Raw genomic sequence first — 13,173 nt, 5'->3', positions numbered from 1 at the left:
GGCCTTCTGCAGGCACTCCGGATCCGCGCAGCTCCTCCTCTGCACACCGATGGCTAGGCGCGCCTGGGCACAGGCCGAGGTGCCTCAGGAACCCGGGATCCCTCCTCCTCCAGACAAAGGAAGGGGCTTCTGCAGGCGCTCCGGATCCGCGCAGCTCCTCCTCTGCACACCGATGGCTAGGCGCGGCTGGGCACAGGCCGAGGTGCCTCAGGAACCCGGGATCCCTCCTCTCCAAAGGAAGGGGCTTCTGCAGGCGCTCCGGATCCGCGCAGCTCCTCCTCTGCACATGGATGGCTAGGCGCAGCTGGGCACAGGCCGAGGTGCCTCAGGAACCCGGAATCCCTCCTCCTCCAGACAAAGGAAGGGGCTTCTGCAGGCGCTCCGGATCCGCGCAGCTCCTCCTCTGCACACCAATGGCTAGGCGCGGCTGGGCATAGGCCGAGGTGCCTCAGGAACCCTATAGCCTATATGGTTTTATTACTATTTTAACTTTATATTTCCTTTCACATCAATATTATTTTTTTTTTTGGACTTGTGAAATGGTTTTTGTGCTGACAAATAAAGGAAGGGAGATGATGTCTAGAAAAGAAAACAAGTTACAAATGTCCAGGATCTACTGAAATGGAATTTTAAAGGAGTAGCTAATAGGAAAATCCAATGAAATAAAACGTTTGACTTGAAATTTTTCATGCATAGACCTCTGTTTAAAACTATGACATTAGAATATGTGTTTTCCAGGTCCATTATTTGCAATAATATTAATCTCATGCAAGAATATAAACTATTTGACAAAAAATAGTGACAATTTCAATTTTCAAGAAGCTTAAATGGAGAAATGGGAAACACACCCTTTCTTTTAACAAACATGTCTGCATGTCAGTAATGTGATGTCTAAAGTTGAACCCAGAAGACTGACCTTTGATATTCTACCTTTGCTTTCTTTCTTTCTTTTTTTTAGGAAATTTATTTCTTCATATTCTTAGTCAATATTGTTTTCAAATTTTTATAGGATTTTTAACAAAAGTCTGGAAGTGGCTAGAGATTTAGCTCAGCAGCATAATCACCTGCCTGGCAAGCATGAGGTCATGAGTTTGATCCCCAGTACCACAAAAAAGTCTAGAAACATCATAAAATCACCATGATTTGAAAATATAAGCAATAAATTGTATGTACTTTATGTATAATTCTGATATGTATTAAATATTCTATTGTTAATTGTATGTAGATTGTTCCTGCAGTACACAATGTTAAATTAGACTTTATTTTTATTTCTGCTTGCTCTTTGGTTATAAGCTTCTAAGATGTTTTCAGATATTCTAATCATCAAGAAGTATTTTTACAATATAATTATCCATGCAATATAATTACCCCTAGTATTTCTAGTCTTTTTTATGAAAAAATTTATAGAAGAGCTTATGGACCATAAATACACATTTATCTTTTTATACAGTCCTTTGTTTTTCTTAATTGAGGACAAAATTTGTATTTTTAAGTGGTCACTGATGTTTATAAGTAAGTAAACAAGCATTGCAGAAATCTCATAAAAATAAATGTGAATAGAGCTCCTCATTTTCAGAATACAACATGCTTGTAAATTTTATTTTCAGCAGATGTTTTAAAATAACATGAATATATTTATAAAGACATATTACTTTGAATCAAAATAATGTTCTGGTCATTTCACAAAAAAGCCAAACTTCATAGTTGTTAACCTCATCGTTTCCCAATAAATCACAAAATGACAATTGGCTAGAGAGTGGGATTCTCGAGGTTAGCAAATACAAAATACACTGAAGGTGCTTACTATAAAATTATTTCAGTGAGCTTCTAAAAATTTTGAAGTCTATGAACATAGTGAGTGTATCCTCCTCAGAGTAATCTTTCCTATTTCAAATCACTTTGGAATTACTCTAAAAAGACAATTACATGAGAAACTGAAATTGCAAGCCTAAAGCAAAATAAAAAAAAAATAGATAACAGGAAGTAGGAAGATGATATTTCTCAAATGGAAAGTGGATCAAGAGATGAAGGAAGGATGGATGCAGGGGAGGGAAAGGGGATGAAAAAGGAATTAAGACGTGCTGGGTATGTGCTCCAATTCCACACAAGGAATGTGAGCACCATGTCCTGAACATGTTGTCAATGGAATGAAAAAGGAACTAAGATGATGCCATGTCAGTTATTAAACAGAAAGAGTAACCACTTGGGGAAATAGTCTGAATGAAGACATCTTTAGGTCCTGTTGTTTTTCCCAAAAAAAGGACAGGATCATAGCATGAATGCTAAATATCAGTTCAATTAGCAGTTATAAATTCTCACTCATATGGTATTTGTATCCTTACAGGGTAGGTATCACATTTTTTAATTTTATTTTATAGAATCCAATCCCCAATTCATGTCATTTTAATTTTTTGTGTGCATGTTACTTACAAGACATGAAGGGAAACATGAGATGATGAAGAGAGTCAGTGGTGGGATTAAAGTGCTACATTAATTTCATTTTCTTTGAAGTGTCTAATTAGCACAAACCACAACAAAGTCATCACACAATCAATTTCTGATTGGAACTCCCAAGTTTTTAAATTAAAATTTAATTCAGATATATTAAGTATCTAGTTAATTCATATGTATTGTGGTTCACCACACTGACATGCTTATTTTGATGTTGAGGACAAACTACGTCCAACTTCCAGATTCCTTCTCTCTAGGCACCTTCAACTCACATTCCCTATGTAGCCTTCACAAACATTTTCTCGACTCAACACAGAAATCTTTAAAAGCCATGCAAGATTTGCCTTTGAAAGGCACCTGTTGGAGGCAAGAGAGGAGAGTAAAAGTAAATCATTCAATTATTGACCATAAGTTTCACTCAGTCAGTTGAAGGGATTAAGGGAATAAACTGCAGTTTATTGAAGAAGAAAACATTCTGCTTCAGTTCTGAAACATGGAAATCCTATTTAACTTTTAATGCTGTCAAAGACTACAATATAAAAGTCTTGTTGTTTTTACCAGATAAACATAAGTTTCCCACATAACATTTACCTCCCACATAAGTCTGATTTGTCAGTCACCACTATTAAAAGAGACAGCTCATTAATATAAATCTCCTAAAGTTACGTATGTCATACATAACTTTGGGGGGAAAATCATTTCATAGTTAAACTGTGATTTGGACTGGCTCAAAACTCAGTATTTTGTTATGCAAGCCAGGTATGGTATGCAGAAATATAACTCCATGTATCTCTGGTCACAGTTGAGGCCTCAGTGGTCCCAGAACACCTTGCAGCTCAAGGACTGAAGACGTTTTAGTTCCCTGAAAACCCAACTGCCTAGTAATAAAAATATATTTCACCTATGGAAAGGATAAACTTCTTATTAACCTGTCATCTTTCCTCACTATCCTCATCAACATAGGATCCTTATTAGCTTAAAATGAACACTACCCTCTGAGTTACCCAAAGTGATCTTCATCAATGTAAGATCATTGTCAGCCACCCTCTGAGTCACCCAGTAGTCCTCTCACCATTTTTTTCCTCAGTGTAAATGTTATCAATAAATACCAAGGATCTGGCTGAACCATGGCCTTCTATTCCTTGTGAATGACTAGTTATCTCAGATCCTTGCTGTATTCTGTTTGGCTCTTACTCTTTCCTTTGGTCTGATGCCATAATAACCTTGCTGGATATCAAGGGCTCACTGTAGTAGTCCCTGATAGTATGTGTGTGTGTGTGTGTGTGTGTGTGTGTGTGTGTGTGTGCATGTATGAAGGTGAATGTTCTATTCCTCTGGAGCGAACTGATTCTCAGACAATCTTTAAAAAATGGGGAGGGAAAGGCATGTTAGAAAAGCAAATCTCATTAGACATAATTGTCAGTTAACTGCACAAAAATGTCATTACACACCAAAAGAGCAGATGAATTGAGACAGGCAATTTTAAGTGCTGTGGAGGTAACATCTGAAGTTCACATGCAGTGTAATGGAAGGAGTGATTGGTACAATCATTTGGAAATAGTTGGGAGTATCTGATATTTATTACACTAGACCAGATAATTACATTTTGGAAAAAACTGCAATGAATTGAATGTAAATAGTCATGAAAACATAAAAATGTACCGAAGAAGATCTTACAAATTATAGCCACAGACATGATACAACCTAAATATCAGTCGATATGATTTTACATTTATGAACACATGCACATTGTTTTAAATATATACGCACAATTTGTATGCATGTACATCTGTCTGTATGGATGGAGATATAGATATATACACATGGTAGAATTCTACACAGTAAAGAAGAAAGAACGCATCACTCTTAAGAGAAATCAAGAAAATCTGGTAACCCAAAAAACAGTTACAACAGAATATGTGCTACACAATTCCATTTACATGGGGTTCAAAACAAGTCAAAATGCCTCTATGGTGAGAAAATTAAGAGTAGACTTTTCTCATGTTAGTTTATTATTGATATCAAGGAATCTAAGAGAAACTGAGCTGTGCCAGGGATTTGTACATTTTTCATGAGTTCTGAATACTTTTCTGATACATATTTAAAATATAAAAATTGTGCATTTTACCTGCTATATTTGGATTTTGTCTTCTCTTTTACTAGGTCTGTAAATTAATTTTTCAGTGATGATCTCATTAGCATAGGCCAGATATATCTGTGTAGAAACTATGCATTAGGTAGATCAACAACCCTGTTTTCTGTAAAGCAATGAACCCTATAAATCTGAAGCTCAGAGACTGCTGTTGGATTTCTCTTTGGTTCTTGATTTTTTGTAACAATTTTGTAAACACACATAGTATTTGCAAGTAGCTTTCATTCAGGAAAACCTCAAGCCTTGTTTTTGTGCTTTTTTTCTTGCTTTTTTTTTTCACTTTTTTTTTCTCCGTGGAAGTTTTAAAGACATAACACGAAGTATTATTTGCCTGAAATTTGCTATTATATTTATGTTGTATTACATTTAGTTCTCTACTTTTGTCCTACCATACTAAGATACTTGAATTATTTCTGTATTATTTTATATTCTATAGAAAAAAGCAGCTTCTTCTCTGTATAAAATAATTAGGTGCTTAGTGAAAATTTGTTAAATTTAGACCACATATGTTTCAAAGTATTTATATATTTTGTGTCCTTATATGTAATTTACACAGATATATTTTGTATGTAAATATATAATCTGTGATTTAATGATGACAGTACCACATGACAATTCAGTGTTATATTCATCAAAATATACTTTCAATATTTAGACCAAAATTACTTCATGTATGATTAGCTTGGCATTCAAATAAAATGTTAACTCTTTACAATTCTTGTTCTATTGCATTTTATCATCAGTAACCAAATTATCTGTAGGTTCCTGCACTCTATATCTACTAGGAATTAAGTAAATACATGCTTTAGCTTCAGTTATATGTTATCTTATCTACCAGTAGGTACCTTATCTAAAATGCCAGCCTGAACTTTAAAATGCTTTATCCTGAGTAAAAAATGTTCTATTTCCTATGAAATCCTCTGATTTGAGTTTCTGAAATTTTTAAAGACAATCTTACATGGTTATTGTCACTCATATTAGTTATTGATAGCATTGTTCTAAAAAGTGATTATCATTTCTGATTTTTTAAAAATACTCTTTTTATATAGATTTGGCAAGTCCTATACTATCTCTTTTTTAAAATGTGGATTAGATGCCTGATAGCAGTTATTATTTACCCTTGTTTCTTTTTTCTTCCGTTTTTCTGATCTATCTTTAGTCATTCATTATGTCGTTCTTATCATTTAACATTTTGCCTTAGCTCCAGACCTTTCAAGAGTTAAACCCTGTTAACTAAGACATAGAAGAACAGAATTAAAAAGGAAATTTGCAAATATTCACATACACTAAAAATATGAAAAAATAAAAATCTCAAAACTCTGCTCTGCTTAATTCACATATGTGTTAGCTAACAATTTTGTATAGTTATTACAAAAAGCTAAAATATCAAAGATGCACCTTTCAGAGTTGAATTTGAATTCTTAGGAAATATTAAAAAATCACAATATTTGTCTTAATTTTAGTAAATTCCTTGAAGTATTATGTAGAATAACAATAAATTTAATCAATAACTAACTAGTTTATTACTTATATCCACTGTAGTTGTATATTGGAACAACTGTAGTTGACCATTAGCCATAAAATAAATGCATATATTTGGTATATCTCAACAAATTTTATAAATATTAACTTATTATTTTTGTACTGATAAAACACTTAATAAATTATAACATGAAGCTAGAAATTTTCTATAAATTTTTAGAACAAATTATAGAATATTGATAAATATTATTCCTCAGATTAATTTATGATTATAAGCCATACTTATACATAAATATTCATAAAAATATATATAAAGTACAAAATACTAGCAAGTTGCTCAATGAAAATTCTTGCTTTATATTAAAATAAAATATGCACTTAAAATAATTTCTTTATATTTTATTTGTATTTGAAATATTGTAACAATTTATGGAAATTTATTGGGCATAAAATACAAGCCATTGGCCTCTTATCACCTGTTGTACACTAAATTAGTACCAGAAAAAAGCAACTGAAAAAATTAACTTTCCCTGGCCAAGGCACTCTGAACAAATAATCCATAATGAAGAATGCAACAAATTCTATTTCTTTTTATAAAACAGAAATTTTGTCCTCAAAGCATCAGGTTAAGCAAAAGTGATAAACTCTGAGTGATACAAACATTAGTTCATTTGAAATGAATAATAAATAATAATAAGACCAAAAGCACAGTTTCTCTTGGGCTTGAGATACAATTCATCATGGAGTTTCTCTCGACAGTCTTTGGTTTTGTATTCTGTTGTCTGCAGGTAAAAGTATGAAAATGTGTGAATGACAGAATTTCTATACAAAAATAAAGCAATCATTGTATAGAGAAAACTGAACTATAATAATTTGTAATTATTTTGAAATGTAGTTTCAAAGTGTAAGAGAAAGTTGACCTCCTAAGCGATGAATGTGACCTGCACAAGCTTCTATGTTAGAGTGTACAATTACAAAACTAATCATGGCTATTGTTTGGTATCTTATTAGACGCCTCTATGGAAACAGCTTGTGTTTCTGTTTTTTACTTTCGCTGAGGTACAAATATATGCTATGTCTTAAGATCAGCTAACAAGTCTTAATTTTAATCAAAGTGCTTTATATGAAAAGAACAAACACTGTTTGCAGAACAAAGGAACCATGAAAGTTCAAGGCTCTGAATCTAGCGACCAACAGAGTCATTTAGCCATGGATCTTTGGGTAGCGATTTCATTAGGAAACAGATTGGTATGACAGTTCACTTGTCATTGTTATCTAGGTCGACTTTTAGACTTTTCATCAAACTTGCTATCCAGTATCTCCTATTTTTATTTTTTAAAAATCTAATGCTTTGGAAGCAGACAATATGCCATTTATTTCTTGGTGATTGTTTTATTGAATCCTCACAATTAGTTTTACAAAGTTGTTACCAGAATTGCATGTTTTCTTTTTTAATGAATGAAATGCAAAGAAAACTGGTTGACTATGCTTAAAGTATCATTTGTTTTTAAAGTCAGAATTTGAACTCAGGTGATCTTCAGCATGTCTGTTGTGGAATATTCAATTATCGTCAGACATAAGCACTGAATATGCACCCATTTGAATTCAGGGTTAGCTCTATAAATTCACTTTGTTTATGGATTTATATATAAAAATGATACACTACTTCTAATTAGATGCTTTAAGATCCACTTTCATAGTTAACTATGCATGCCTTTCCCTTTGTAAGAGATTAGTGTAATTTTAGTTAAAGGCTGTCCAGTCAGCCTCCTTCCCAACGTGATGATGTTGTGTAGCATAATTAGCACCGCACTGAAATTAAGTCACAGAATTAAAGTAGCCATTGTTATGAGACTCTAGGACTTTAAATTTTTTTTTTTATGCAATGGAATATTCCTTGTTCCATGTTATAGCTTGTGTCTAGATGTCCCCCCAGAGCCTCATGTGGTCACAGGGCTTTTTCAGAAGTTCCTGAATCTAGAGTGTGTGATGCTGGGATTGAGGGTGTGTGATTAGCAAATCACTCCACTGATGGGTTTGGGAGTTGTGTCTTCCCTTATTGCTTTTGTTGTCTTCTGCTCCCATAAACTGTTGTCTGTCTGCCATGTGTCACCCTGCTTTGGGAGCCAGCCAATTTTGGATTAAAATTTGTGTGAACTATAAGCAAAATAAACCTTTCCTTCTTTAATTTGGAATGTTGGAGATTTGTCTCAGCAGTGACAATAAGCAATGCGCAATTAGAAATCACCCTATGTGATACAGCTGGTAATATTATACCATTGGATTTCCCATATACAGTTATGTAAGTACCAAGAACTAAATAACATAGTAATTTCATTAATTTTGGTCTGTATTAGATGATGATGGTGGATTCTTTCTTCACTTGAAAAACTTGCATATTTCAGTTATCAATATTAACTGGAATAATCATCAAGACTCTTCTGTTTTCATGTTTGAAATTACACTTTAAATAAGTGAACCATAAAAGAAAATTGCATGTTATATAATATACAAAAATATTTTAGCAACCCGTAACAATCAAAGCAAACTTTTCATATGATTTCTCATACATAAGTGGCTCAATCTTTCTTTTCGTTGTATAAATTTTTTCATATGAGCATGTATAACCTGTGCATATTATGTTTTCTTTCCCCAAGTAAGACTGACTTGCCTTTTCATGTTTAGACTGTAAAACTTGAATACCTGTGAAGAGATGCAAAGGAATAGTTCTATCCACTTATTTCTGCTAGTAAGTATGAGTATCCTATTTCAGTGAAAATGCAAGGGGTGTGCATGTTGAAACATTTCAGTACCCACAGCATTCACATAAATTGTGTCATTATTTTTCCCAGGGAGAAGGACTTAAAGTAATTGATTAATCGCATGTAAATCAGCCAAAGAAGAGATGCTCAAAGATAGTTTCACAACCTATTGAAAAGTATTAAAAGAAACAAAGAGAAAATAAGCTCAATTCCACAGCACACAATATGTTATCTTAGAGTGAAACACAAAGGACTATCTTTTATAAAATGAGTGGCTTCTCAAAAATATGTCTATTTTCTCTTAATAAATATTTTTCCCCCATATTTATGCCTAAAAGGACTACAGAGCTGGACGTGGCTTCTCAAACATATGTTCATTTTTTCTTATTGAATATTTTCCCACTATATTTATAACTAAAAGGAGCATGGAGCAGAACTTTAATTTCAGAACTTTGTAGTATATATAGCTAACATTTCTTGTTCTCAGTCACAGATAATGAATGCTATATAGTAGAGAATTCATAGATAACTTTTTAAGATACTGTTCTTTGTCAATAATTTTTAAAAGTTAATGAAATACTGGTAGGTTCCATTGAAATAATTGAAAACTATTCACATTGATGATAAGTTATACATAAATATTTTAATCTGAAACCTTTAAAAACATTTTGGTAATACAAAATTATAGTGATCAAAACAATATAGTATTGGCAAAAGTAATGCATACAACAATGGAATAGACTATAGAGCCTAGATATAAACCCACATAACTACAATAAACATTTTGAGAAAAATGCTGAGGACACTTGTTATTAATTAAAAACTGGTAGTCAATTTAACACCAGCTGAATTGAGTCAACATGAAGCTGAGTGTAGATGGCCCGCCTGAGGAAAGTTGCCAGCATAAAAAAGAGACATGGAAAGAAAGAGCATAGCATTGTAGGCTCTCTTAAGTGTTGCTGTTTGGAGTTGTTAGTTCTCCTTGGAGGAACTTGTGGAGCTTCTTCCCTGATAGGAATTCAGCCATTATTATCAAAGGAGCTTGGGATCTTGTCACTAAGATTGACTGTGGTTCACTTTGGGGGAGCTCTTGTGCTTACAATGAGCATCATTTCCTGGCTCCAGAGGAGAAATGGTGTGCTGCTCAATATCCAGGAGAAGCTTGTCACACTGGCTTCCTAATATGAATTCAGTTGTTCCCATTGTCAGAGGGCCTCGGGACCTCATTGTCTCTGAGGATGGCTGTGGTACTTTTCAGGGGAGCCCTAGAAGTCTTTATTTTGAGCATTGCTTCTAGGCTCCAGTGTACAACTCTCAGCCCACTAGCACAGGTCCTTCACTCCACTGGTTTAGACTTTCTAGCTTTACCGCTGATCTTTGGGCCTTCCCAAAGCACATGGGCTCTAGGTCTTCAGCTGAATTCATTCAGGTCATTGATATGGGATGCAATGCCCTTGGCTGGATTGTCTAGGTCTTAGTGTTATGCACTTTCTTATATTTAACTCTTGGATAGTCAGTATAAATAATACTGTAAATCATACATCCTGTGTGTAATCATTTTCCTTGTGATTGCCTAACTACAACACTCAATGGAGAAAGGATAGACTTTTGCAAAAAAAAAAAAAATCAAATCAGACATTCATAAGGAGAAGAAAGACACTAGATTTCTCTCAAAGTTATAAAACTTAAGATGAATTAATTAATTGCTTTAGTATAAATCCTGAAACTATTAATCTACTAGGAGAAATCTTTTTGGGAAATTCTTTGAGATATTTAAATGGGCAAGAATGATTTGCACAAGATTCTAAAAATACAAGACAAAAGCAAGATTGGGATTACATAGAGCAGATAAACTTTTTTGCACAGCAAAGGAAACAATCTATGGACTGAGAGAAAATACATACAAATTATATGTGTGACTGTAATTTACATCCAGAATAGTGAAAAAATATAAAGTAACTAAAAATTGTTATTGTACGTAAGGAGACACCACTCAAAATAAGACTTGCAAAGAGCTAATGATTATGTGAAAAATAGTCTCATCATCAAAACATAAAGCAAATTTCAAAATGAGTATGAGATATTACCTCACTGTAGTAAGAAGGAAAATCATCAAAAAGACTAACTGTAACACATGCATTTCGGGATAAGACAACTTTTGCAAATTATTATGGAGAGGTTAGAGGCATTATGGGAAAAAGAACTGAAGATCCTCAAATATTAAAAAATGGGACCACCACATGATTCATAAATCCCCTTAGCAGCTACACATGGAACGAAAATAAATCATTCTGCCAACGTAACCATCTGTATCACCACGTATACTGCAGCACTACTCACAAAAGCCAAGAAGTGGAAACACTTTCTCTAACAACTGATGAATGAATAAAGAAAAATGTGGTACACATACACAATGGAATGTCATACAGCCATAAAAACAAGTCCTTACGAACACATGGATATAACTAAAGATCATTATGTTAATCAGAATAAGCCAGAGAAAGATAGGTTACTGCATTATTTTACTTTACTGCATTATTTCACTCGGATGTGGAATCTAAAAGATTTAGCATATACACATGAAAAGCAGGAAATTTTTGACTCTGATTTGACTGAAGAAATTTTAGTGTCTAACTTTGGAGAGATAAACTGTGGCCACATCTGTCAGCTTGGGCTCTAATAACATCATGATTGCCCTTCACCTTCCATTTACACTGGTTTGTTTGTGTCCATTGCTCTTTGTTCTAATGATTATACTCAAGGAAATATATATTTACTTTTCAGAGATCTCAGAACTGTTGTACATATATTAAATATTGGAAGATAAAGTGAGAATTTGTTAGTCATTGAAACTTTGGATATGAATATTTATTGTACTATTTTTATATGTTAAAGCTCTTTGAAGAAAAATATGAAAGAATTATGAAGGAATTCTTAGATAAATATGTAAAATAGAATCCAATAATTTCATAGCAACAAATGCTACTAGCTACTATTTTTATAATTTGATTCAATATTACTTTATATACTTGGTATGGCATGTGTGTGTGTGTGTGTGTGTGTGTGTGTGTGTGTGTGTGAATGAAACTGTTGCCTAGAATTCAAGATAAATATGAGAAAATTACAGGTGTAGGACAGGACTAAGTTTCCGTCTGATTCAGAAAGCTGTTGTGTAAGTTCTCTTTGAAATGCAAACTTGAGTTTTCTTTGCAAACCTTTCATTACAAATTTTGAGCTGGGAGGCCAGTGGGCCAAGTACAGATCCAACACTTTCTCAAATTAAAGATATCAGAATGAGTAGAAAATGAGAAGGAAATATCTCAAGAACTTTTAATCAAGCAAAATTGCATTTTTAAATTGCAAAATTAAGGGGAAATATACTATGAAAATATAAGATTTATTAAAATATAAAAGTAGGACCCAGGTACATCTAAAAAAAGAGAAAAACAAATGTTTTTTTATATACTTTGATCTCTCGATTGTCATTTGTACATTTTAGTCACATGACACAATTTCAAAAGCAATCATAAATTTCACATTCTTCTGTAGCAGATTCTTCTTTCTAGCCAAGAATCATAATGGAACACTGAAGGAAACGAAAAATTTAAAGGGGAATAGAAAAGATTAAAACTAATTAAACAAGAAAATATAATAAAACTATATGTAAATATATTTCTAGTAAAATATTTCATTCATTGATATATTTGGTTTATAGTTATATGTAATTTTATGCTTAGCTTATGTTCTCCAAACAATAGGCAATAAAAATCTATGAAAGCATTTGATAATTATTAATTTGTTAAATTATATATGAAATTGATGAAATCATTTTGAACAAAAAATATGTATTTTGAATTCATAATACACTAATACAAAATCTCCTATTGAAGATATCGTCCAGGATGCGGTAACAATTGAAAGTACAATTTTTGAGTTGAGGAGAAAAGGTACATCCATTGTAAAACTATTTATTTTACATATGTTGTATGATTGTCAATACAATTAGGTAATGATTTTCTATATGCCAAAGTTATGATCAATTTATAGCTTCCTGAAAATCAGAGGGATGTGCATAGAATGACATTTTGAGTTCAATTAACTAAGCACTCTTCATCATGCTATTTGGCATCCCAAAAATAATTTTACATATAATACAATAGATTAAAAAAATTTCCCATACATTTTATTACAAAATAAATGGTAACAATATCAATCAATCAAAATATGAATAATATATATTACTGTGGTGTTGTATTTTTAAATGAGTTAATTCTTTATGTCAGGTGACATCTCTACAAAAATCATATTTTGGACAGATTTTCATAA

This window comes from Cavia porcellus, unplaced genomic scaffold (assembly GCF_034190915.1).
Source record: "Cavia porcellus strain 051 isolate PalLab524CR breed Dunkin Hartley unplaced genomic scaffold, mCavPor4.1 scaffold_29, whole genome shotgun sequence".
Classification (NCBI taxonomy): domain Eukaryota; kingdom Metazoa; phylum Chordata; class Mammalia; order Rodentia; family Caviidae; genus Cavia; species Cavia porcellus.
This window is presented reverse-complemented; position numbering follows the sequence as displayed.